The 24,955-nt window shown below is 52.9% G+C and overlaps 1 protein-coding gene across 2 annotated transcripts in view; it reads right to left on the reverse strand.

The window, feature by feature from the left end:
- Rfx2 (regulatory factor X2) overlaps positions 1-24,955 on the reverse strand; it is a 62,088-nt gene that overhangs the window by 31,148 nt on the left and 5,985 nt on the right. The gene's annotated exons all lie outside the window — the stretch shown is intronic.

Raw genomic sequence — 24,955 nt, forward strand, 5'->3', positions numbered from 1 at the left:
CAGGAGCCGGTCCTCCCCTTCCGGGTTTGATCCCAGGCCTCAGGGTCAGCGCCTTTCTGGCTGGCCATCCTGCCCACAGCCTTCCTTGTTCCTGAGGCTCCTGGTCAGTCCCGAACTCTACCGCAGAGTCTCCGCCAGGCCACATCCACTGCCCCTGTACCGAGTTCTGCAGTGCCGGCGCTTGCACTTTGCCTGCCTAAAGTTGATTATTTAATTTTTATCTTTAAAAAATCTTATTTATGCTGGGTGGTGGTGGTGCACGCCTTTAATCCCAGCACTCGGGAGACAGAGGCAGGCGGATCTCTGTGAGTTCGAGGCCAGCCTGGCCTACAAGAGCTAGTTCCAGGGGCTGGAGAGATGGCTCAGTGGTTAAGAGCATTGCCTGCTCTACCAAAGGTCATGAGTTCAATTCCCATCAACCACATGATGGCTCACAACCATCTGTAATGAGGTCTGGTGCCCTCTTCTGGCTTGCAGACATACATACAGACAGACTATTGTATACATAATAAATAAATAAATAAATATTTTTTTTAAAAAAGAGCTAGTTCCAGGACAGGCTCCAAAGCTACAGAGGAAACCCTGTCTCGAAAAAAAAAATAACAAAAAAAAATTTATTTCACGTGTGCAGGTGTTTGCCTGCATGTGTGCACGCACCATGCTAAGTTGGGTGTGACCGGAACCAGGTCCTCTTGAAGAGCAGACGGCGCTTGAAACCGCTAAGCCGTCTCTCAGTCCCTAATCCTAAATGCTTTTTTTTTTTTAATGTTTAAAGACATAACAGATTAAAAGAGTGTGCCCCCACGATAAACCCCCCGGGTTCCACACCCCGCCTGCACTGCCCCAGGGCGAACACTAGATGGCGCCAGAGCCGCGCAGAGCAGGGGCACAGCCACGGAGGACCGAGGAGGTGGAGACAGGAGCGTGAGGCGGTCAAGATGAGGGGTCTGAAGCTAGCCTGGTCTGCCCATCAGACCCTGGGCTAGAAAAGCGAAACAAAACATTTTGTAAGAAAAATCTCTTGTATATACATCCGCTGGAGTAAGTATCTTTAAGGAGTGCTGAATGAATAAGTCAGCAAAGCGTTCCCCTGAAGGCAGGGGGACCTTGCCTGGAATGCCGAGTTCCTTGCATTCCAGAACCAAGGAGAAAGCACGTGCTTAGCTTCCCAGCGACTGGGGCGAAGGTGGGGGTGGGGGATGAGATGCGGGGGGAGGGCTGGAGTTCATAGCCAGCCTGGGCTACTGAGTCAAACAAATAAAACTTGTCACCAAAGTCTCACAAGAATTAAATGACTGGGGAGGCAGAAGCAAGCGGATCTGGTCTACAAGAGCTCCAAAGCTACAGAAAAACCCTGTCTAGAAAAACAAAAACAAAATAACAAAAAAAGAAGGAAATGACTAACACCTGGCTACTTCCATGTCTGAGTAACAAACACCTCAGCGTCTCTCCAATCACCTCAGCGGCTCTCCAGACACCTCAGCGGCTCTCCAGACACCTCAGTGGCTCTCCAGACAGGCACCTCAGCGGCTCTCCAGACAGGCACCTCAGCCGCTCTCCAGACAGGCACCTCAGCCGCTCTCTAGACAGGTCTAACTGAAACTCCCTCTTCCTCCAGCTCCTTTGCCAGTGTTCATCTGAGAGACTTGGAGACAGTGTGTGAGCATGGGCCCACCCAGGCGGGTGTCTTACTCACCCTGACCAAGAACAAAAACTCTAGAGTTCTTCCTCAGAAAATGGATGAGAACTGTGGACTGAGAACTTTAGTTCTGAGCCAGGGTTTCCTGTAGCCTACGTTGGCTTCAAAACCCTAGGTAGGCCAGGCATGATGGGCACACCTCTAATCCCAGTACTCAGGAGGCAGAGGCAGGTGGAGCTCTGAGCTTGGGGCCAGCCTGGGCTACAGAGTGAGTTCCAGGACAGCCAGGACTACACAGAGAAACGCTGTCTTGGAAAAACCAAGTCCCTATGTAGCTGATGTTGACCAAGCCCTAACCCTCCTGTTTCCACCTCCTGAGTGCTGGAATAGCAGGCGCGAGCCACAGCACCTGCTTTCTGTGAAGCGGGGACTGAAGCTGGGACTTCACAACTTGCATGCTCCACCCGCTGAGCCCAGCGAGTCTAACAGTGGATCAGGTGTGGTGGCCACGCCTCTGTAAGGGCCAAGGAGGTCGGGTCTCTGAGTTCCAGGCCAGCAGGGCTTTTCCTGAGTCCCTGTCTCAGAAACAAACACCACAAGGGGAGAGGGTGGTGAATGGCCTCCAGCCCCGAGGGACAGACCAGGTCTGGCTCCATCCCTGACTCAGGGTGGGAGCCCTCTGTCACTGGGTCCCCTCCTGGCTCAAGACGAGTGATGCTGGAGACGACAGGTGAGGAGTGTGTGATTCGAGTGTGTATGTTCAAGCTTAGCATGTAATAAGGGAAGGACATGGATGCATACCACAGGTGACAGGCTACACATGAGGTGTGCTCGCATGACTATGCCTCTGTATGTGTCTGTGCGTGTGTGCATGTGTGCACATGTGCGTGCGTGTCTGTGAGGGTCTGAGGGACTCAGCAGCAGTGTGAGGGCGGGCATGGGAGTCTTCCGCACAGGTACTCAGCTTCTCTGCTTGTCTTGATCCTGGTTTCTCTCCGGAAGGGCTGTGAGCACCCTGCCATCCTGCCTCTCTGAGACTCAATCATGGTTCCCGGGTGGCCCAGCTCTGTCACACACTGGTCAGTGTCCAAGAGGGGTCTGGAGTGCCCCAAGCCAGTCCCGAGTCCACCCCTGCATTTCTCCTTGACCTTGACAGAGTGCCAAGTGCAGCAACTGCACTGCAGGTCACAGTGGCCACAGCCGCCTGCGGTCTCCAGGCGACTGCAGGGGCAGCAGCTCTCTCACCAGCCAGTTGCAGTGAGCTGGCTGGGGCTGGACGGGGGCCAGGTGGATCTGCTGGGGAAGCGCCCTTTGTTTACAGGAAAAACTCTCCGGTTGCCTAGCAACCAATGGGCAGGCAAGGAGGGGTGGGAGGCTGCAAGCCATTTCTGGGCTGGGTTCCTGGCTGCCCTGACTCACTGTGACCTTAAGCAATCTCTCTCTCTTCTGTCCCCACCCCTACAGGGAAGCTGTGGCCTCATCACACCTCACCTGGAATCACCGGGGTTGGAGTCTGGCTGGTTAAGTTCCGCTTGGGGGACCCAGGCCTCAGTTGGTCTTAGTATGGTCTGGTTGGCACCTGGATAGATGGCACTTGAGGTCCCACTAAGAATGCAGCCGGTATCCCCCCACTCTGAGCAAGAGGGGACAGACCCAGCCAGGTGGGCCCAGGCTCCAACTCCCCATCAGGCCTTCCTCCATGCTCCTGACGTAAAATCTCAGGAGCTGGTGGCCCAGATGTGAGGCAGAACAGCGGCGGCCTGTTGGGGGGAACTGCCCCCTCAGCACAGGTGACACGCTGGATTTGAGGAGGTGGCCTTGGTGGCTGCACCTGGTCCCTTCTTGTCAGAGAGTGTGTCTGTGAACCTAGGCTTCTCTTTCCGGGGCTCTGTCCCCCACACCTCAACTGACTCCAGCAGACATCCAGGGCTGAGAGTGCTGAGTGGCGTTCACACCAGGATCACATGGGTGAGAGTCACACATGTCCCTCAGGTGAGACCTCCAGGAACACTCAGCCTTTCCTAGTCTTTACCTGCCATAGCCAGAGGCCAAACCCACATGGAGACCCATACACAAAAGGAGGGAGACAGATCTGAGAGCTGGGGTACCCTAGCCAATGTCTGTCTCAGGCACCCCATAATCTTTCCTTCAGTTGAGCTTTTGGGGTGCTTGACTCCACTCCTATTTTTGTTTCTTAGAGTTTTGGAGCCTGGGTCTCCAGGAGCCCTGCTGAGGCTGACCTTGAACTCCTGACCCTCCAGCATCCACTACTCCAGGGCTGCAAGGGCAGGTGTGTGACGTCCATCTCCACACCTGGCTTACGCTGGGGGCGGAACTGCCAGCCGAGCCACAGCTGTTTTGTCTTTGGCACCAACAGGGTTTCCAGCTGGAAGTGACATCTATTCCTCAGCTCTGAACCCGGAGAGCCCATTCTTCTTTCCAGCCCACGAGAGGGCTCAGTGGCTCAAGGCACTTGCCACCAAGCCTGACAACCCAAGTTCAACCCCAGGGCCCACTGAAAGCTGCAGCCTGTCTTTTGGCATGTATGTGTGGCACCCACAACACACACACATATAAATATAACAAACAAACCAGGCAGTATTGGCGCACGCCTGTAATCCCAGCACTCGGGAGGTAAAGCCAGGTGGATCTCTGTGAGTTCAAAGCCAGCCTAGTCTACAAAGTGAGTTCCAGAACAGGCTCCAAAGCTACACAAAGAACCCTTGTCTCAAAAAAACAAAAAACAAAAACAAAAAAAGTGAGTTCCGGATAGGCAGGGCTACACAGAGAAACACTGTCTCAAAGAAAAACAAATGATTGTGTGTGCGCGTATGTGTGTGTACGTGTGCATGTGTGTGTGTTTGTGTGTATATGTGTGCATGTGCATGTTTGTGTGCATGTGCGTGTGTGTCTGCCATGAGGGAGAAGCCGTGGAAGGAGCTGTGCCTGCAGAGGTGAGGGACGAGTTTCAACACTGGGAGGTTGGAGTGCTGCAAGCCCTAACTCCAGCTTTTCTTGTGCCAGGCTTAGCTCCTGAGAGGCCATTTCTAGCCTTTCTGTATCAGGTTTAGCATTCAGACTAGAAAACCTTTGGTCTGTATCAACTTAACAGAACCCCGATTCCCACCAACCCACAGGCTGAATCGCTAAGAACATCGAGGCCCACAGCTGTGGCCGCCACTCAGGCCTTCGCCAGTGTGTGTGGGGACCCTCAGCTGGGATCCCCTTTGTTCCATCACCACAAAGCTTCCTGGAATGGCTTCCACATTTGAACACGGAACGCCAGGTAACCTGGTCCATGGTCACTCACATTTGGTTTCAGAATAAACTCCCCTGTCTGAGTAGAGAGCCATGTTTTTGTGTCAACATGGGAAATGTAAACTCACCCCTGGGTCAGGGTGCCCCAAGGCCACCATGCTGGTGACAGGGTTGGGGCTGGGCTGGAGGACACCAGAGTTTTGCCCCGAGGGAGTGGGTAGCAGAAGTGTCACAGGACAAGCTTGAACACAGGCTCCCCCTAGCGTGGCTGGGCACTCCAGAGCATGGCTGTTTCCACCTGCACACCTGAGCCGGACCCTGGGCTGGGAAGCTGAACAGGGCACTGAGCCGAGGTAACTTCTGACCTTGCCCAATGGCTGGGCAACTACCTGCCAGACCTCTGCCCACAGAGCTACCATCCGAGGGGGACACCTCTCCCAGCCCGCTGCTTCCCCAAGCCCTGGTGCTGGAGTCCCTGCTTCTCTGGGCTGGCACCCGATCCTGTCCCCTTATTCCCACCTCCATCACCGTGGCAGCCACTTTAGGCAGGCCTGGCCTCTTTAGACCTCGGATGGCCATGCCCCTTCCCCTCCATGTCTGCTAGCTCCCTTGCTCTGTGGAGACTCAGGAGATGGAGAGCCCGGCGGGATGGTGGAGGATAGGCCAGCGCCCAGGACTGCACCCAGCTAGTGAGAAGAACGTCTTCTCAGAGCAGCGAGGAACTTCAAAAAGATTTCTTATCTATACTGTGGCCTTTTGGAGAGCTTGCTTCAAGGCCACCTCCAGAGTGTGCAAAAAATCCACAATGTGGCAAGGGCTAGACTTTTCTATCTGAGGAGTAAATAAGGAAAGCATGCTTTCTGATGGTAACCTTCTCTTTTTCTTCATCTTGAATAATCTCTCTTGACAATCTCTCTACAGCTACATCTCCCTTACATACATGCATCTTTCTCCTGCATAGCCATGCACTTTTGCACACAGTTCCATCTCCACACGCATTTCTCTTCCATACAGCTACATCTCCTGAATCTACCCACTCAGCTAATCTACTTCTCTCTGCACCTTCAGCACACGTGCGCGCACACACATGCACACTCACACACATGTGCGTGCACTCACACACACGCGCACGCACACACACATAGCTCTCACATCTCCCACCTTCCAACGTCTCTCACACTACCCTCCCCATCACACATCTCCCCTCACAGCAAAGCCTCTGGACAAATATGGATCACATCTGCAGGGTCACACAGAGTCACTTCTAAAGTAACAATAAGAAATGGTCAAACTGATCACACAGTTTCTCTTAGGCCAGAGAGTAAAGTAAGCATGTAGCTCTGAGTGCTCAGGGCTCCCCGACAGGAAGTGACATCGAGATTCAGGACTTAAACAATAAACAGGTAGTTGGCTGAACCTTGAAGTTGGGGAGTATGTGCAGAAAGTCCATTGCTAAGAAAGTTATGTCTACTAAAGTTGCTTCATGCCTGACCTTGAACCAGCAATAAAAACCTTGGAAATTGACCTCATATAATCATCTCCAGGGGCAACCAATTTGCTTTGAATTTGTTCTGAAAGTCTGAAATTAGCTGTCTTAGTGATGGAGAACACTATCACTTTTCTATGTCAGTCTGAGTCATGGAAGATATCCTAGTGTTATTTCTGTCCATCAGAATTACACAGTTAAGCAGAGGTCATCTTCCTGACCACCCACAGCTACATGTGTGCCCAGCAGATGGAGATAAACACACAGGTAGCGGGGAACCCACGGCTGTTTTTAGTGGCATGTGAGAAAAGTTACAAATAGTCACCTACACTCAGTGACCCCACGGCTTTCCCAATGGGGCTCCGTCAGACAGTTACTCAGCTGGCAAACACTAGCTGTCACCTGCAGTATACTCTCAGTGGCCTTTGGCAAACAGCCCTGCCCAGTGCCAGACACAGCAGTCCTACATGCCCGGTATGGTGGTGTACACCTGTTGTCCCAGCACTGGGGAGACTGAGGCAGGAGGATTGCCATTTAAAGCCAGCATGAGCTACATAGTGAGAAACCATTTCAAAAAAAACACAAATGACAAGGCTGGGAGCCCTGGGTCAGCTGGAGAGGGGACAGAGGATGGAGGGCAATGAGGACATGGAATATTGTGTCATAAGGAATCTGCCCCAAGCCTGGGCGGGAGAGCTTTATAGGACTCTATGGGGGTCAGAGGTCAAGAGCCAAGGTGGCAGTAGGGGTGGGGTGGGGGCAGACAGTGGTCATGGTGAGCGGGATGGGGCCAGGGCAAAGCCTGCTAGGCAGAAATGACAACCTGCTGCTACTGCGTACACCTGAGAGTTCAAGACCAGCCTGGTCTACAAGAGCTAGTTCCAGGACAGGCTCCAAAACCACAGAGAAACCCTGTCTCGAAAAAACAAAAAAAAAAAAAAAACAAAAAAAAAAAAAAAAAGAAAAGAAAAAAGAAAAACTTGAGGGACATGAGGTAGGGCTTGTGGAGCTGACTATGCCTCCTGTTTCCATCCTGTCCTGAAGGAAAACAGTGACCTTAGTTGCTCCCTTTGGAAGTTTCTAGAGCTATCTGTGGAGATATATACCTATACACCTCCTAGCACTCAGGAGATGAGACAAGAAGGAACTCTAGTCAGGGCTACCCTGGGGCTACATAGAGATGTCCAGGTCAACCCTGGGAAGAACAAAAGCCATTTGGAATGTGGTAGCTCCTATCTGTCATCTCCATACCCAAAAGGATTGTGAGTTCAAGGCCAGCTTGAGCTACATAATAAGTTTGAGGCCAGCCTGGGTTGCAGATGAGACCCTAGCTAAAAAACACTGGCTACTTTTGCAGAGACTCAGTTCTCAGCACCCACATTGTGACTCACAACCACCTGTAACACTGGCTCCAGGGAATCCAGTGCCTTCTGACCTCCGTGGACATCAGGCACATGCAGGGAACAGTCATGCGTGCAGACAAACACACACACATACACAAAAAGGGACGCTCCGGAAGTCAGCTCATGTTACAAACACTGAGTTAACCGAAGGAATGCTTACAGAACCCAGCTGGCCAGGACGCCCCGTCTTCATACCCATGAGAGATTTTCTCAGAGCAACACTGGCTTGTGGGTGGGTCCCACAGGCTCGTGAGGTGTGGAACGGCACGCTGGATGCCTGCAGCTCCCCTCCACTCCCACCATGACCCTCATGGATCCCTGGGGACAGAAACGCTGGGCTGACAGCCATAGACCAGGCATGTTCCTTCACTTCTGTCTTCCTGTGTTCCTATCTGCCACACTGTCCCCCTTGAAGGCAGTGACGGGGCCCTGTGGAGTCTGGGCCCTGAGCTCAGCTTGTTTATCCATGAGCCCTGAAGCCTGGTCTTGCTGAGGGGCAGCCTGCCCGGGGCCCACTGCCTGCTACTCCCTGGAGCACCACCCCTCCTGCTCGCCTGACTCCTGTTCCTCACGCTTCTGCCCTGGTCCCATTGTCCCTTATGGCAGCTGGGACAGTCAAGGAGAAGGTGGAGCAGGAGTCACTGTCCCCCGCCACGGTCCCTCCTGTCTATGGTGGTGACCACAGGTCACAGCGTCTTCCGGGGTCTAAGACTGGCAGTGGTGGGGAGGGTCATGTCTATCCGGTGACAAGGTCTTGGTTGGCCTAACTGGTACTTCCAGCCCACTAGGGACCTCTCTGACCATGCGGCTGTGCCAATGATGGGGGCTGACTCTCTGGACTCCCTCTCTCCACACTTGCATTGAAGTAGAGCAGCCAATGAGTTGTGCAGGGATTCCCACCTGGAAGCACTCTGAAGCTTCCTGGGAGATCACATAGGACCCCACCACTAGACACGCGGACTCCACCACTAGACACGCGGGCTCCACCACTAGACACGCGGGCTCCACCACTAGACACGCGGGCTCCACCACTAGACACGCGGGCTCCACCACTAGACACGCGGGCTCCACCACTAGACACGCGGGCTCCACCACTAGACACGCGGGCTCCACCACTAGACACGCGGGCTCCACCACTAGACACGCGGGCTCCACCACTAGACACGCGGGCTCCACCACTAGACACGTGGCGACACTTTGCAACCTAGGGTCTATGCAAGTAGCAAAGCCGGACTCATAAGGAACAAGAATTTCCACAGGGAATAGAAAAACAAAAATCAGACGCAGTGGGATGGCTCAATACTTTCCCCAAACCTGACAACCTGAGTTCAATCCCTGGGACCTGCATGGTGGAAGGAGGGAACCAACTTTCAAAAGTGGCCCTCTGGCCCCTACAGGTGAACTGTGGAATGCCCAGGTACACACACACACACACACACACACACACACACTACCATAAATAGAAAATGTAAAAAAAAAATCAATAATAACAATAATAATGATGATGTTTTGTTTGTTCCTCCTTAAGACTGAGGCTCACGCAGCCCAGGCTGGCCCCAAACTCATGATATAGGGGAGGCTGGGTGTGACCCCAGGTGCCCCGCCTCCACTCCACCTCCCAAGTGCTGGGGTGACTGGGGTGCACCACCAAGCCCAGCCCACTAGACCTTAACCATGGTATATGACACAGAGGTGCTGGTTTGCCCTTCAGTTTTTCATGCAACAAGCTGGCTTCGGTTTTTAATAGGACACTGCCACGTTCAGCTGTAAGAACAACCCTGAAAGCTGAGAAACTCCTGCAGGCTGCTTTTAAATGTCCCAAGACAGGAGCTGAGCCACTTGCATAAAGGTTGGGGACAGCCCCCACTCAGCCATCAAATGGTGTCTTTTGAAGGGGTGACAGGCCCTGGGGATACTGTGGAAGCAGCTGAGATGCAGGTAAATGCCCCTCGACCCTGCCCTGCTCTGCAGTATCGATTTATATCCCCCCCTCGGGGGCAGAGCGGCTGGAGGAGGGCGGCAGCTGTGTCACCAGCCCATGCTCTAGGACAGCGAGTGTTTACCTCAGCAACGGAGCTGGTAAATAGTCCCCATCTCCAGCTACAGTGAGTGGGAGGGTCGGATCCTGATCCAGCCAGGGCTGGAAAGTGGCCTGCAAGGGGCACCTGTCAGCGAGACTGTCCCCAGCATTTCAGCATGCCGTGTGGGGTCACTCTGGGTTTGGATTCCAACACCAGCCGGTCTTGTCTTGAGTGGGACCTGCCTTGTCTGCCATCGGGGTGGCCCTGATGGAGGCTCTAGAAACACCAGGAATTAGATATTCTTTAAAATTCCACCAAAAACTTAACTTCAAAGTCAGCAGGGCAGGGCAAAAACTTGAGTGTGCACAGGGACATCAACACAGACCCCGGCAGACACCAGCTACCTGCCATCCCTGAACCCCCACATCATCTAATCAGAGAAAAACACATGCAGATGCTGGATGGGAACCGGGCAGGCTTCTGGCGCCGCGTGCCCAGCCCTCATTGTTTGCTGAGTAACAACAGTTGCCAGGGGCAACGCAGTCCACTCCCGTTTCCAAGCGCCCGTTGCTCAGCAACCAAGAGAATACTTCCCAAACCAAACAATGTCATCCCCAGGGCAACTTCTCTATCTCACGTTAACCAGATCTAAAATAAAAAAATAAATAAATAAGAAGAAAGCCCTTCCAAATATGTAATCTATTATTTTCAGAGGCCTGAACAGCAAGACAAATAATTTCTTCTCTATAGTAACCAGGGAAGGCCGACAGCTCACCAGATCTGTTCTGAGGCCAGAAACCCAGGAACCTGACCAAGGCAGCTCCCAAGGATCCCGGGGACTGACAGGCTGCCACCCTGCCTAGCCCTGGGCTGGGGAGGAAGCAAATCACACACAGCTGTTCTCTAGGCAAAGAACTAGGGCTTCTATCTGAGAAAAGCGTGAGACCAGAGCAGTTGTCTAACATGAAGGACTCCATGGGAGCCCAAAAGCGTGGGAAGAGTCACTCAGCACCCATGGCTCACGGTGGCCCTGCCCCAGGGGACTCCACAAGGGTGGGGACTGTCCCTCTACCTTCCACCCTCCCAGAGAGAGGAACTGGGTGACTTCAGAGCTCCCACCTCGAGGGCACGGTCTTGAAGGTCCTCGTGAGGGACAGCCCTGACCCATGCTCCACGCCCAGTGAGCTTGTCTTCAGTGACAGGGCCAAGGCTTTAAAGCAGTCTCCTGTTTGTTCCCTGTTAATTACATTTACTTACATGCATGCATTCAATTTGCACGTGGAACTCAGAGAACTTGTTGGAGTCTGTTCTCTCCTTCCACTAAGGGGATCCTGGGGATCAAATTCTGGTCTTTTAGTGTCTTTACCCTTGAGCCATTTCTGCATCCCTGAAAGCATTCCAGTCAGACAGAGGCAGGGAGCCCGCCCCCTGGCCGAGGCTGACTCGGGCACCCCCCAGTAGAGCATCCCTGTGGCTCCCGGAGCAGAGAAGTATCTTTAAGCTCCCACCTGGGAGATGAATATATATGAAGGAATGGCTGTCCCTTCAAAGATCTGGGCTGAAGCGCTGCTCGGTGAATGTGGGGTGGTCACAGGCTGGGGGTCACTGCTGCTCTGCACTGGGAAGGAGGCATTGGAGGTGCAGTGGTGAGGCCCCTCAACTTCTGACCCAAAGGAGGAACAAACTTGTACTTAGGCATCCACCAAAACCAGGACTGGGGCAGCAGCAAGGTGGCTCAGAGGGTAGGGGTGTTTCCTGCCAAGCCTGAGGAACTGAGTTTGACCAGAAGAAGCACATGGCGGGAGAAGAGAACCAGCTCCTACGAGTTGTCTTCTGACCTCCACACAGAACCATGACACACATGTACATGCACACATGAATAATTACAATAAATACAATCTGAATGTCTGCATGACCCAGGCTTTGCCTTGAGATCAGAACACACAGACAGACAGACGCACACGCCTGTGTGAAACAGCTCCTCTGTGTGCAGTGTGGTGCCAAAGGGGTGCAGACACTGAGACAGGTGACAAAAGCCACAGTGCTAGGTGGCAGAGGGGAAGGGAGCTGGTGTAGGGCATAGTGGGCTTGTTGGGGTTCAGCGCCCAAAGGGTGGCCTGCTGCCTTCCTGAGCAGCAGGAACAGACACGAGAGCTGAGATGGAGCTGAGGAAGGGGTGGCCCTGGTGGAGGGTTGTGGCTACTAAGCAGAGCAGATTGGACCAGAATGTCACCACAGGTCAACTCAGGGTGAAGTCAAAGTGAGCAGGTGTGACTGGCACCATAAGCAGCCCGAGGCTGACAGCTTAATGGAAGGAGACGGAGGACAGACCCGGAGCAGGGACCCGGAGCAGGGACCCGGAGCAGGGACCCGGAGCAGGGACGATGACGGCCGTGTCGTAGGAGGCAGACCACCCATGGGGCACGAGTGGCACAGGGGTTTGCAGGGGCAGTCACCTGCTCTCTGATTTGCTGTAAGGCCAGTTCTACAGGCCTTAAAGTTTACCAACTCACACCTGGTAAGCCTGGCCAAAGACCCATGGCTGGGTGCCTACAGGCCTCATGGGCAAGCCTATTTCCATCATCTTGCTACTACATGGATGCAGTATCAGCCTGCACCATAACAAGCAGCCTTCTCTTTGCAGACGCGAGCCCAGAGATGAGGACAGTTCTCAGACCTCATCAGAGAAGTGTCTTCATGTAGCGGACAGTGGGCATCACAGAAAAGCAGAACCAGCCAAAGCGCAGAGAGCAAGAGACCAAGGGGTGCTCAGCTAGAGATGGGACATCTATGCCACACCCCTCCCCTCTAGGGACCACCAAAGAAGACAGCGAGAGCCAGGGGTCCGGCAGGACCAGAGCAAACTGGTGTGTTCTGGACAGGACGGGACCTACAGCAGCTGTGGTTGCTGCATTGAATCAGGCCAGTCAGCCTCGAAGCACGGTGGGGGAGAGGGCTCAAGACCACACTCCTGACGGAGGAACTATGGACAGCTGATGGCAGGGAGCAAGAGACAGCTTTCTTAAGGGATGTGGCTACCAGTAGGCCAGCATGTCTAGCGGTCAGCCCCACACCCAGCAGGCCAGCATGCCCTGCAGTCGGCCCCACACCCAGGAGGCCAGCATGCCCTGTGGTGGGCCCCATACCCAGTAGGTCCACATGCCCCACGGTCGGCCCCACACTGAGTAGGTCCACATGCCCCACGGTTGGCCCCACACTGAGTAGGTCCACATGCCCCGCGGTCGGCCCCACACCAGGAATGCGTGAGCAGCACACAAGAAGACAGTGAGTTTAGTGTGGGGGGTGAATCCGTGAGGAGTTGGAGTGAATGTGATCACGACAAACACTTTATTTTAAAAGGAACCTGATTACATGTAGATCTGAGAACAGACATCTCCCCTGCTCCACCTTCCCCTGGACAAGCAGGACACAAGTGTGACCCTCATGCTGCCCAGGGTAGGCTCAGGTCTGCTTTGGTCTGTTTTTGGTGACTCCATTTCTAGCTCTGTATTAAGTCAGCTCCCAAAGAGGAGCTCAGGATAATTTGGGGAAAATGGGATAAAATGTTCTAAGCCTCTGGAAAGTCAGAGAGAGACATGGGGACTCTTTGAAATATAACTGGAAAATGCTGTTTGTTTCCGTGTTGAGACAGTGTCGCACATAGCACAGGGTGGCCTCAAACTCTCCATATAGCCCGGGATGACCCTGAACCAACCCCCTGCCTCCCAAGTGTCCAGATGACAGGTGTGCACATGCACATTAAACTTCCTCCACCGACCATGTTCAGTTCACATTTAAGACTTTACATAGCCAGGCAGGAGTTTGAGGCCAGCCTGGTCTACAGAGTGAGTTCCAGGACAGCCAGAGTTGTGAAGAGAGACCCTGTCTCTAACAACAACAACAACAACAACACAGTGCTGGGGATGCAGCTTAGGGCTCAGCACTCAACTGGCATGCAGGGCCCAGGTTCGATTCCAGGCACCCAACAAGAATGGCAGCACTGTGGCCGACACATGATTGTCTTCGCACTCACTGGGGCTGAAGGCTTCTCACCTGGCTGTTGGCTGCCCATCCTCCTGCCGCCTCCTAATGGCCTGTGTGGGTTTTGTCCGGACACATGGGTTGCCACGGATAACAATTCAGCACTGTAGCATCTCCAACAGCACTGGCCAGGGAGCTGGCATTGGGCTCTGTTGCTGCAGTCATACCAACTGCCCATGTCAAGGTCAGCAGTGAAGGGAGTGAGCATGGCAAGACAGTGGGTCACACAGACACCTGAGACAGTCGCTGAAGTCGACATGAGGACGAACGCACAGGGACACAAGGAGCAGTCTGTCATCTTTCCCTGCCTCTACCCCGTGCCGTGCTCACCAGGAGGCAGAACATCATGTCATTGCAAAACCTTATGTCCCCATGTGTCCAGAGCCCTAAGACCTCCCACAGCACATCACACTCGGCAGGTATTTGCCATGTGCTGCTCCAAGTTTACAGAAACCTGATAGGAATAGAGCAGACCATCCTGAACTTGTGATATTCCAGGGAGGAGGCAGGTGACACCAAGGTCATGGAAAGTCAGGTGACAAACATGCTCTGCAAAAAAAAAAAAAAAAAAAAAAGATGGCAGACAGAAGATGGAGGAGGAGATGAAAGAGGAGATGAAGGAGGAGGAGATGGAGGAAGAGGTGAAGGAGAAGTTGAAGTTGGGGAGGAGGAGGAAGAGATGGAGGAGGAGATGGAGGAGATGGAGGAGGAGATGGAGGAGGGGATGGAGGAGGAGGAGAAGATGGAGGAGGAGATGGAGAAGATGGAGGAGGAGGAGGAGATGGAGGAGATGGAGAAGGAGATGGAGGAGGAGATGGCAGAGGAGATGGAGGAGGAGATGGAGGAGATGGAGGAGGGGATGGAGGAGGGGATGGAGGAGGGGATGGAGGAGGGGATGGAGGAGGAGATGGAGGAGGAGGAGATGGAGGAGGGGATGGGGAGGAGATGGAGGAGATGGAAGAGATGGAGGAGGAGATGGAGGAGATGGAAGAGATGGAGGAGGAGATGAAGAAGGAGATAGAGGAGGGGATGGAGGAGACTGAGAAGATGGAGGAGAGAACAGAACAGGGAGATGGAGGATAAGATATAAGGACATACATGGGTCCCCATGAAAGCTCCCCCCGCCCCTGCCATGGGTGTGGTGAGAAGCCACTGGAAGGTGTCTCGGGACACTGTGATACACATTTAGAAGTATCAGCAGCTGCCATGCGGAGAATACTGGCTGGTCCAGAGCCCACAGGACCTTGGTGGTGCCACACTCTGGTTCCAGGAACTCCAAGGCCCCAAGCAGGGGGAGAAAGCAGGGGAGGCTACCCTGACACCAGACATTAGAGGAATGGAGAGACAGATGAGGCAGGGCCAGGCACCCATGCAGCAGCAAGAGCCTAGAGTGTTGTCAGCTGACACCCAAGGGTAGCTGCCCAAGGGGTAGACACTGAGTCTGGAACTTGGGTGCAAGCCAGGTTAGAGGCTGAACTTAAGGAAGAAGCCGGGTTTGCTTCTTGGGAACCATGGGGTCCCCAGAAGAATAAGGCAGAGGACCCAGAAGAGAGTGTTCCTCCCAGCCAATGGTGCAGCGGCTAGAAACTGACAAGAGGAGGTGGAAGATGGGAGGGAATAAGGAGAACTATGGCCATGGGGAGCTGGACCCAGGGTCAGAGGATGCACAGCTCAAGGTCACCTGATCTGCATTTCGGCTAGGTGACCTTGGCCAGTGTCTCAAAACTCCTGTCTCTTCGGCTTCTTTCCTGATTAGTGGAGAAAATAAAGCAAGCTTTGGGGGTTGGAGTGCATGGGAGGCGGTGAGCACATGACCACAGCACAGAGGCTGCCTGCGGGCTCAGCACAGAGCAGGTGCCCAGTGAGTGCATGCTGGGGACACCAAGGAGATGGAACCCAGCTCATCTACTGCACCCCACCCTAACACACACAGGACGTGTTCTCGAAGACACAAGGCAATTTCAAAAACAAACCATCCTGATAAAGGGTTGGTCCAGTGAATATTTGTGTAGCTCATCATCCACATGGACTCCCTCAGCGTTCTCTCGCCCAGCATCAGGCTCACAGTAGCCACTCAAGTGCAGAGCACCAAGCTGTCCTTGGAGGGACCCTTTTTCTGAAGGACAGCGTGCACTGTCCCATCTACGACAGAGGGAGGAGAACACGCGGGGCAGAGGGAATTAGAGTCCACGGAGATCAAGGATTTACTTCCTCTCTCCAAATGAATTCTGCCCCTGCCTCCCCACTGATCCTGGGGTGGACTCAGCCTTTGCCAGAAGAGCCAGGATGGCTCCACCACTCAGGAGCTGCCCTAAGCCAGGTGGGAGGAGTCAGCTGGGAGGGATGCACCCCAAGAAACACACTGGCCAGGAGATGTGGGCCACACCCACCAGAGTGCCTTTCCACACTGGGCCAATACTGGAGGATGGAAGGGCACCCAGTATGCTCCATCCCCTCTTGGAATATCACTCAGCCATGAACAGCAAGGCCCTGACATACACAGCTACATGCAGCCAACACTGAGGCTACCACACTCAGTGAGAGATCCAGACACAGAACAGGAAGTAAACCTGTAGGGCTGAGGCTGGAGAGAGGAGAGCAGGAAGGTGCAGCTCACAGGGATGGAGTTTCCTTGGAGATCATGGAATATTCTGGTCAGTGGTGATGACTGCATAACTTTGTGAATATACAAAAGTGCATTCTTTTTTTGTTTTGTTTTGTTTTTTGAGACAGAGTTTCTCTGTGTAGCTTGGGTGCCTGTCCTAAAACTTGCTCTGTAGACTAGGTTGGCCTCGAACTCACAGAGATCTACTTGTCTCTGCCTCCCAAGTGCTGGGATTAAAGGCATGAACCACCACTGCCCAGCGAGCAATATATTTCAAATGGGTGAATTTTGTGGTCTAAAATATACCTCATAAGTCTTTTTTTGTATTATATTTTGTGTGTGCATGTGTGTGCTTCTGTGTCTCTGCGCACATGTGAACTTTCAGGAACTGGTTCTCTGCTTCCACCACGCGGAGCCTGGGGCTGAATTGGTAGCCAGTGTTGGTGGCAAGCACCCATACCCACTGAGACACTTTGCTGGCTGCAACAAATATGCTTTAAAAATACATATATGGGACCCAGGAGTGGTGGTGCACACCTTTAATTCCAGCACTTGGGAGGCAGAGGCAGAATATCTCTGAGTTCCAGCTCAGCCCAGTCTACAGAGCAAGTTCCAGGACAGCCAGGGCTACAAGAGAAACCCTATCTCAAACAAACAAACAACAACAAAAAAGTTTTTGAGTGTGCTAGGTGGGACTCTACCCCTGACCACGCCCCCAGACTTCTTTTTATCATGACATAGCATCTAACCAAAGGGCCCAGGCTGGTCTTTTTTTTTTTTTTTTTTTTTTTTTTGAGACGGTTTCTCTGTAGCTTTGGAGCCTGTCCCAGAACTAGCTCTTGTAGACCACGCTGGCCTCGAACTCACAGAGATCTGCTTGCCTCTGCCTCCCGAGTGCTGGGATTAAAGGCATGTGCCACCACCACCCGGCTCAGGCTGGTCTTCGAATTCTCCAGTGTAACAGAGTCCTGCTGGGCTAGCACCGGAGGGTTAACAAGCTTCTTTCTCTAGCCAGTAGCCACATTCCCCGCTGGGCCATACTTGGCCTAGCTCTGAAGTTAGCACCCAGCCCCTAATCCATCCTTTGTGTTACAGATACCTATGTGAATCTTGTCTGGGAGTTTCCCTGGAAACAAACCCAATGCAAAACCTGGTTTAGAGGAAACTGGAAACCATGGTTCCTCATGAATCAGGTATTTGCACTTGGCATTGCATTTTTGGAAGCTTCATTCAGTTTGTCTTGAGATATGGAAATCTACTAGCTGAAGTGTAAACACAGGAAAAAATAAAGATGCTGAAGGGCCAGGAAAGCCTTCAGTCCACAGAGGTGGAGCCCCTGCAGCCAAGAGGCTAAGTTCAAGCTCAAGTGTCTCCTAGGTGAGGCCACACACCTGCACCACCAGGCCCAGCATAAAGGCTTTCTCCCCTCACGGTGCGCCAAGGCCTGTCTCTCAGCATCCCACAGGGCAGCCAGCTAAGGGTTCCATCATGAACTTAGATGGAAGCAACGGCGGCTATGTGTTTTAATGTGGGTAATTACATTCACAGTAAAATCATCACAGCACAAAACATTAGCGAGCTTATTAATTCAGTGTTAAATACCTGATTGTGTTTCAAATGTCTTTCGAAAATTAAAAAATTTGTGTGCACAGTACTTTTTATGTAAAGAGGAGGTAGATGCCTGTAACCTTGGCATCTGAAAGCAGAGAAAGACTGGAGGATCATAGTAAGACCCTGTCAGAACAAAACAGGAAAAGGACCAAGGGGTCGGAGTTCAATCCCTGGGACCCCCCCATGGTAGGAAAGAGAATGGATTGAAGCAAGTTGTCTTTTGACCTCTGCACACATGTGGACGCACAAATACAGAAATAATTTAAAGGTTAACTTTATTTTATATGGATTTTTATTTCCATATGTTGACTAAATGTTGAGGATCACTAACCCCCAGAGCAGGGTGGCTGTTTTCCTCAGAGAGGGCACACATGCATCACCGGTGACCAAGAGACAATCTGGCATGAGAAGTCAGAGTCAAAATCCTTCTGACCTTTGCAGCAATGAACCTGGGGACCAAACAAGTGGAGAGGTCTTGGGGGAGGTCTCCTGCAGAAGGGGAGGGAGGGGAGGGGGGCGGCTGACCTGTTTTAGAAAGGCCACTTGGGCTGCCAAACACTTGCTTAGGCAAGGCCCATAAATAGCCTAGCCCAAGGGGTGAATGGGGAGGAGAGTGGAGGGGGAGGGGCACTGCACAATGCGGATCCCAGAACAACCCAGCCAAGACTTCCAGCCTTCTGGGTCAAGCTCAGTGAACCTTACCACTGGAGTGGCAGTGGTGGGGGATTGAAGCTGGTAGTTTCTGGAAGATTCTACAAGTTTCTTGAAGATTCTAAAAGTTTCTAGGTTATTTATGGGCAAGTCAGAAGAAAATATTTGAGATTAGTGTCTTAGAATGAACGTATTTTCAAAATATTATCAATTGACTTTTAAAACGAGAGGGGACAGTTGACACTAGGGCTGTGTTTCTGTCACCTGGGGCAGCAGGTGCATCTGTGCAGAGCCCGTCACTGGGCAGGACACTGTGGCAGGGTCCGCACTCACAGGAGGACTGGAGGGACAGGAAGCCTGGCTGCTCCTCCAGCTCTGGTGTACTCAAAGCGACAAGCACGGGCCTGTGGCGTGGAACCAGCCTGGCAGGGGTGCAGTTCCTACTGAGGAATGTAGCCAGGCACGCGGGGACCATGAGTGGGTAGGGTGGACCTGACACAGTGAGGTGTGCCTCAGGGAGGGGCCTCAAGGGCTCTAGAACCTTCTCTTGTGCCTTGCTGGGGACGGCACAAGTTTTCACGAGCCGGTCACAGGACCTGTTACCTGACATTTTGGAACAGGTAGAAAGCAGGAAGCCACGAATGGGAAAGAACACACACGTGGTGGGCAGGGAGCCATGAACGGGAAAGAACACACACGTGGTGGGCAGGGAGGCAAGGGCAGCAGTGGAGTCATCTCATCCGCAGGGCAGGAGGAGGAGGTGGGCCAAGGCAAGAAGGTCCGGAATCAGTTGCTTCCTTCTGGACACAGGCAGTGCCACAGCTGCCTCTGATCCGGAGCTCGTGGCCACCCCAGGGCGCATCCGCACAACAGAAACATACGCAGCAAGGCTGGAGCACAATCAGCAGAACAGCCAGGACAGAGGGTAGGAATGTGGCCGCCAGGCTGCCAGAGGGGCATTCTTTCCATGCACAATAACAAGGCAGTGTCAGTTCAGCCTTGGGGGCCTGCTACAGCTCTGACCCCAAGGACATCAGCTTAGGAAGACCCAGATACCAAAGGCCAGAGGGTGTCGGGGTCTGCGACACACATCTAGGGAAACCCAGAGACAGGAAGTGGATTCATGGGGTGATGGATGGAGAGGGCTGTTCAGGAGATGGGGTTTCTTTGAGAGTGATGGAATGTTCTGGAATTAAATGGTGGTAATGGTTACACAAAGTTATTGTGACTATATCAAAAGCCACTGAGCTGGGTCTAGAGCAGGAATATTAAGCCGAGGGCCTTTAGTGGGTAGAGTCTAGCACACATGGACTCTTAGGTTCATCCCTAGCATCACTTAACGATGGGGCCCATGCCAGTCATCCAGCACTCTGGAGGCAGAGGCAGAGTTCAAGGTCAGCCTCAGTTACAGAGGGGCTTTGAAGCCAGCCTGGGAGGAAGGAGGGAGGGAGGGGGAAAGGTGTAAGCTTCCCTGGGATGTGGTTCAGGAGTTAAGGGAGAGCATGAATTCTGATCCAAGATTCTGACCAACCATCACCATGGACAGTCACCCACCATCTGACCCACTGTCACCATGGACACAGTCATCCACCGTCTGACACACTGTCACCATGGACACGGTCACCCACCATCTGACCCATAGTCAACCATGGACACAGTCACCCACTGTCTGACCCACCGTCACCTTGGACACAATCACTCACAGTCTGACCCAGTGTCACCATGGACACGGTCACCATGGACATGGTCACCCACCATCTGACCCACCGTCACCATGGACACGGTCACCCACCGTCTGACCCACAGTCATCATGGACACGGTCACCATGGAGTCATGGCTGCTGTACAAATCTGGCTACCAGCTGTTTGTTTCTGCATCATCTGCCAGCTACTTAGGGTTTCACATTTCTTTCAAGTGGTTGGAAGGCATCAAAAATCAAAACATTTTGTGACAAGTTCAAATAAAAGGAAACTCATAGTTCAGCATCCACAAATAAAGTTTTATTGGCACATGGCCCTGGCTGTGCCTACACGCACTGCTTTTAGCTACAAATGAGAAACATCAGTGGCAGTGGTATGGCCCATGGGCAGTGGACACTGGCAGGAGGATGGACAGGAATTTGAAGCCAGCCTGGGCAACCTAGGGAGACACTACCTCATAAAAAGATAATTTCCTCCATTCTGGTGAGCAGCAGCTCAAGAGGCAGAGGGTCACAAAGTCAGCCTCAGATACCCAGCTGCAGCATCCAAGACCCAGGAACATTGCTAACAGCCATGGAGGACTTTAAGAAGCCAGACCAACAAGATGCCAGGAGCCACAAGGCACAGGGGTGCCAAGGGCCAGCTGCAGGAGTCTGTCTCCTGCGCCACTAGAAACAATCAGCAGTATTTTGCTATCCTTGAACTTGCTGGGGTTTCTTGTTTGTTTATTTTTGCTATATTTAGACAAAACTCAGGCCTCACTTATTAGGTGGCCACCTTGCTGAGCCACGCCCCCAGCCCCTCGCTGGTGGATTCTAGGCGGGGCTCCACCCTGACCACGCCCCTAGCCTCTCACTGGGGGATTCTGGCGGGGCTCCACCCCTGACCACGCCCCCAGCCCCTCACTGGGGGATTCTAGGGGTGTTGCTCAACTTCTGAACTAAACCCATCTCTTTTTTTTTTGGTTTTTCAAGACAGGGTTTTTCTGTGTAGCATTGGCTGTCCTGGAACTCACTCTGTAGACCAGGGTGGCCTTGAACTCACTGAGATCCTCCTGCCTCTGCCTCCTGAGTGCTGGGATTAAAGGTGTGCGCCACCACCGCCCGGCTTCAGCCCACTCTTTAACTGTTTTCTACCTTGAGTGTCACAGGCTGTGGCCCATGGGGAGAGAATGTGCCAGCATGTGTGACCCTGGCTTCCAACCCCAGCACCGCATTACATTACGTCTGGCCCTTGGGAGGTGGAAGCAAAGAGTTCAGGGTCATCCTCAGCAACTAGGAGCTGGAGGTCAGCCTTGGGCTGCATGCTCTCTGTGATCTGGAGTGGGCATTCGCCAGGCAGCAGATGCTGGGGTTTGAGGTCTATAAACAGCAGCAAACCAGACACTCAAGCAACTTTACAGCAATATGAACACTCGGTAGAGATTTTTCTTTCATAATGGACATCTAGCTCAACAGGGAGTCACAGAGAGAGAGAGAGAGAGAGAGAGAGAGAGAGAGAGAGAGGAGGGGGTCTCTGGGTGTCTAACATCCCAAGACCAACACTGCAGGGCAAGAGAGAGCTGAGTTGTGAGGGAGAGTGCAGATCCAGGGGTACATAGCCAGGGGCAAGCTCTGGTAGCATAGCCCCAAAATTCCGATTTACAAAATCAAATAGAACTTTAAACAGCTCTCTCCAGTCCAGCAGCTACTTCCTTCCAGGACACCGCCTGCATCAGGACCAACTTCTGAGATGACCCTGCAGCTCCTACCAACCTGCCAGAGGGCTCAGGGGAAAAGACGCTTGATGCTAAGCCTGCCGACCTGAGTTCTGGCCTTGGGACCCACATGATGGAAGGACAGATCCAATTCCTAAAAGCTGTCTCTGACTTCTACACACAGACACCAAAAGAACTTTCAAAATGTAATAAAGTATTACAATGTCAACAAATAAATGGAAAAGATGTAATGAAGAAATAAAACTGCAATCCTTGGGAGTTTCCTCCCAACTTCTTTTGACTCCAAGTCAAAAAGAAAATCTCCCCTGGTGTCAGGATGGATGGACGTCGAATGCGTGGACAGACAGAAGACAGAACTGCTCTGTCTGCCCAAGGTCTGCATTTGTTCCATGTTCAGTTTTAAACAAAGTGAAACCTCCGGAAACTCCCAACCTAGACCAAGCGGAATGTGGGCACTGCCATTGGCCAAGCATAACCAAGCACTTAATAGCCTCCACTGTATGCTCAGACCTCTGTACTCGCACACTAGGACTTCATATGTGCTTTGAGACTCTAGAACTTTCTGGAAAAAGAACTTGTAACTCTGGGCGCCTGAGCCCCAGGGGTTCCACAGTGTGGGCATGAGCACATATGCCACTGAGGGCTCAGCAATAAAGGCGCCTGCCGCCAAACCTCACACCTGGGGTTTCATCCCTGGTCCCGAGAGTGGAAGGTGCCCTGACTCGCAGGTCTGCTGGCCTCTGGTACTCATGTGTGCGTTTGAGGCGGAAAGACCAGTCCATATAGGAAATTGCTGGGGGCACCATGTTTGGCCTATGCGAGGCTAGGAGCGTGGTTGGCAGTCCCTGGCTGGGAAGACTAGGCTTCTGCAGGTCTTTTAAGGGCGTACACAGCACGCACTCCTGTAGCACAGGCCCGGCTCTCACAGGGGTTGCTAACACTCAACCGCCTCCCCAAGCACCTTCTGCCCTTAGCTTGCCACACGGTGAAACACGGGCAGTCACTCAATTTAAGGGCCTCAGATGATGGCTGATCGGGCACACAAATATTTGCTGGACACTGGCTTCAGAACACTGGACAGAAAAGAAAGGCCCGAAGGAGTCTTCTAGAAAAGTAGGGGGGAAATGTGTTCAAATCAGAACTTTACCGTCCTGGGAACCTGAAGCTCCTGTGCATTTCTGATCTGCTGGTGGCGTCCCAAGACGAGGGACAGGAAAGAGAGGCAGGTACACGGAGAAAGTAGCACGCATTTCTAGAAACTTCTTTCAAGAACCTAGCCTATAGACTACCTCTTGGATCGTATTCTGGACAACGTGGTGTTTCTCAGAGGTAAACGGTTTGCAGGAACAAGATGGCAGGGCTAGGAGGAGCCTGGCACCTGCGACTTCCACAAGTGAGCCAGGGCTGAGGCAAGAGAGCCACCTTGTCTTTTGGGACACAGCCCCTTCCCCTCCAGAGATTTCTCTGCTTTGATCTTTCTGGTCTTCTTGGTGTGTTCAGTCCGGGAAGAGATTTCCTCCTTCCTTTGCCATCCACTCTACTCAGTTCCTTCCGGTCAGAGACCTCGGTTCAACGTGACTCGGTGTCCGGATGGAAACAGCGAAGGATGGACGGGTGGACCGATGGGCATGACTGACGGATGGATGTGTGGGTTGTGAAATGATGAGCAGAGGGTGGGTGGATGGACGAAGGCACAGGCGTAATGTAGCCCATCCACATTCAACCATGAGAATGAAGAAAAGTCTTACACTTGATCCAGCCGATTTCCCAGGGTTCTCTAAGGAACAGAGCTGACAGAATGAACACACACATACATGGGATTGATTAGAGTTGCTCACAGGCTGTGGTCCGAGTCGTCCAACCATGCTGTCTCCTGATGTGGCCGCAGCGGTTCTTTGGTCCCCGAGACTGGACATCTGGTGCCAGAGGCCAGGGAGGTCCCAGAGCTGCCAGGTTTCAGTCCATGGGATCCTGAAGAAGTGGGTTCCAACACCATCAGAGGAACCATCAAGATAAATAAACTTGCCAACGAGTCTGAGGGTGAGCAACAGAAAGAACAGCCATTCTGCCCCACGTCCCTTCACATGTGCTACCTGAAGATTTGGCCCAGATTCAGGGTGGGTCTGAGCTCACAGGTGCCCAGTTGCTCAGGTTCTAATCAGCTTCAGCTGCAGTTGAGTTAACACGATGAGCCATCCGGCCAGCAGAGGGACCTTGAGGACACAGTGCTCATTTAAAATGAGCCAGACACAGGAGCCTGCCTCCGGGGGGTCCCAACATCCCCAGATCCACAGAGACAGGGGCTGAGAGCTGGTGCTGAGCTTCTGAGCTTCATCAGGGCAGAAGGGGGCTCTGGAGATGAAGGTGGTCACAGCGATGACACGGGCCTGCCGTGAGGTGGACATCACTGATTCCTCCGTCCTTGTTTCTCTCATTGTCCACCCATTCTGGAACCTCGTGCACATCAGCATACACCCCTGAAGCCTGACCTCTGGCTTGGATACCCCTCATTCTATAGATGCTTCCCCCTCCACCAGCTCCCTATATTACTGCTGCCCCTCAGTGTCCTGAGCACACAGCTGGCTGCATGGTCCCTGCTGGCTCCTAACCCACCCCTCCACATTCGAGGTCACTGAATTATTAGGCTTTGCCTGGCCCTGAATCCAAACACCCAAGAGGTCACTTTCCTCAGGGTCTGGGACACCGTGGTGAGCACCCAGACCCTGGAGAGCCCTTGGAGACTGACACCTTGGTCCTTGTCACCTCTCCCACTGCGGCTGCAGTCTCCAGTGCGGATAGCAGAAGCTCTGACCCCAGAGGCC

The sequence above is a fragment of the Chionomys nivalis genome, chromosome 6 (assembly GCF_950005125.1).
Source record: "Chionomys nivalis chromosome 6, mChiNiv1.1, whole genome shotgun sequence".
Lineage (NCBI taxonomy): Eukaryota > Metazoa > Chordata > Mammalia > Rodentia > Cricetidae > Chionomys > Chionomys nivalis.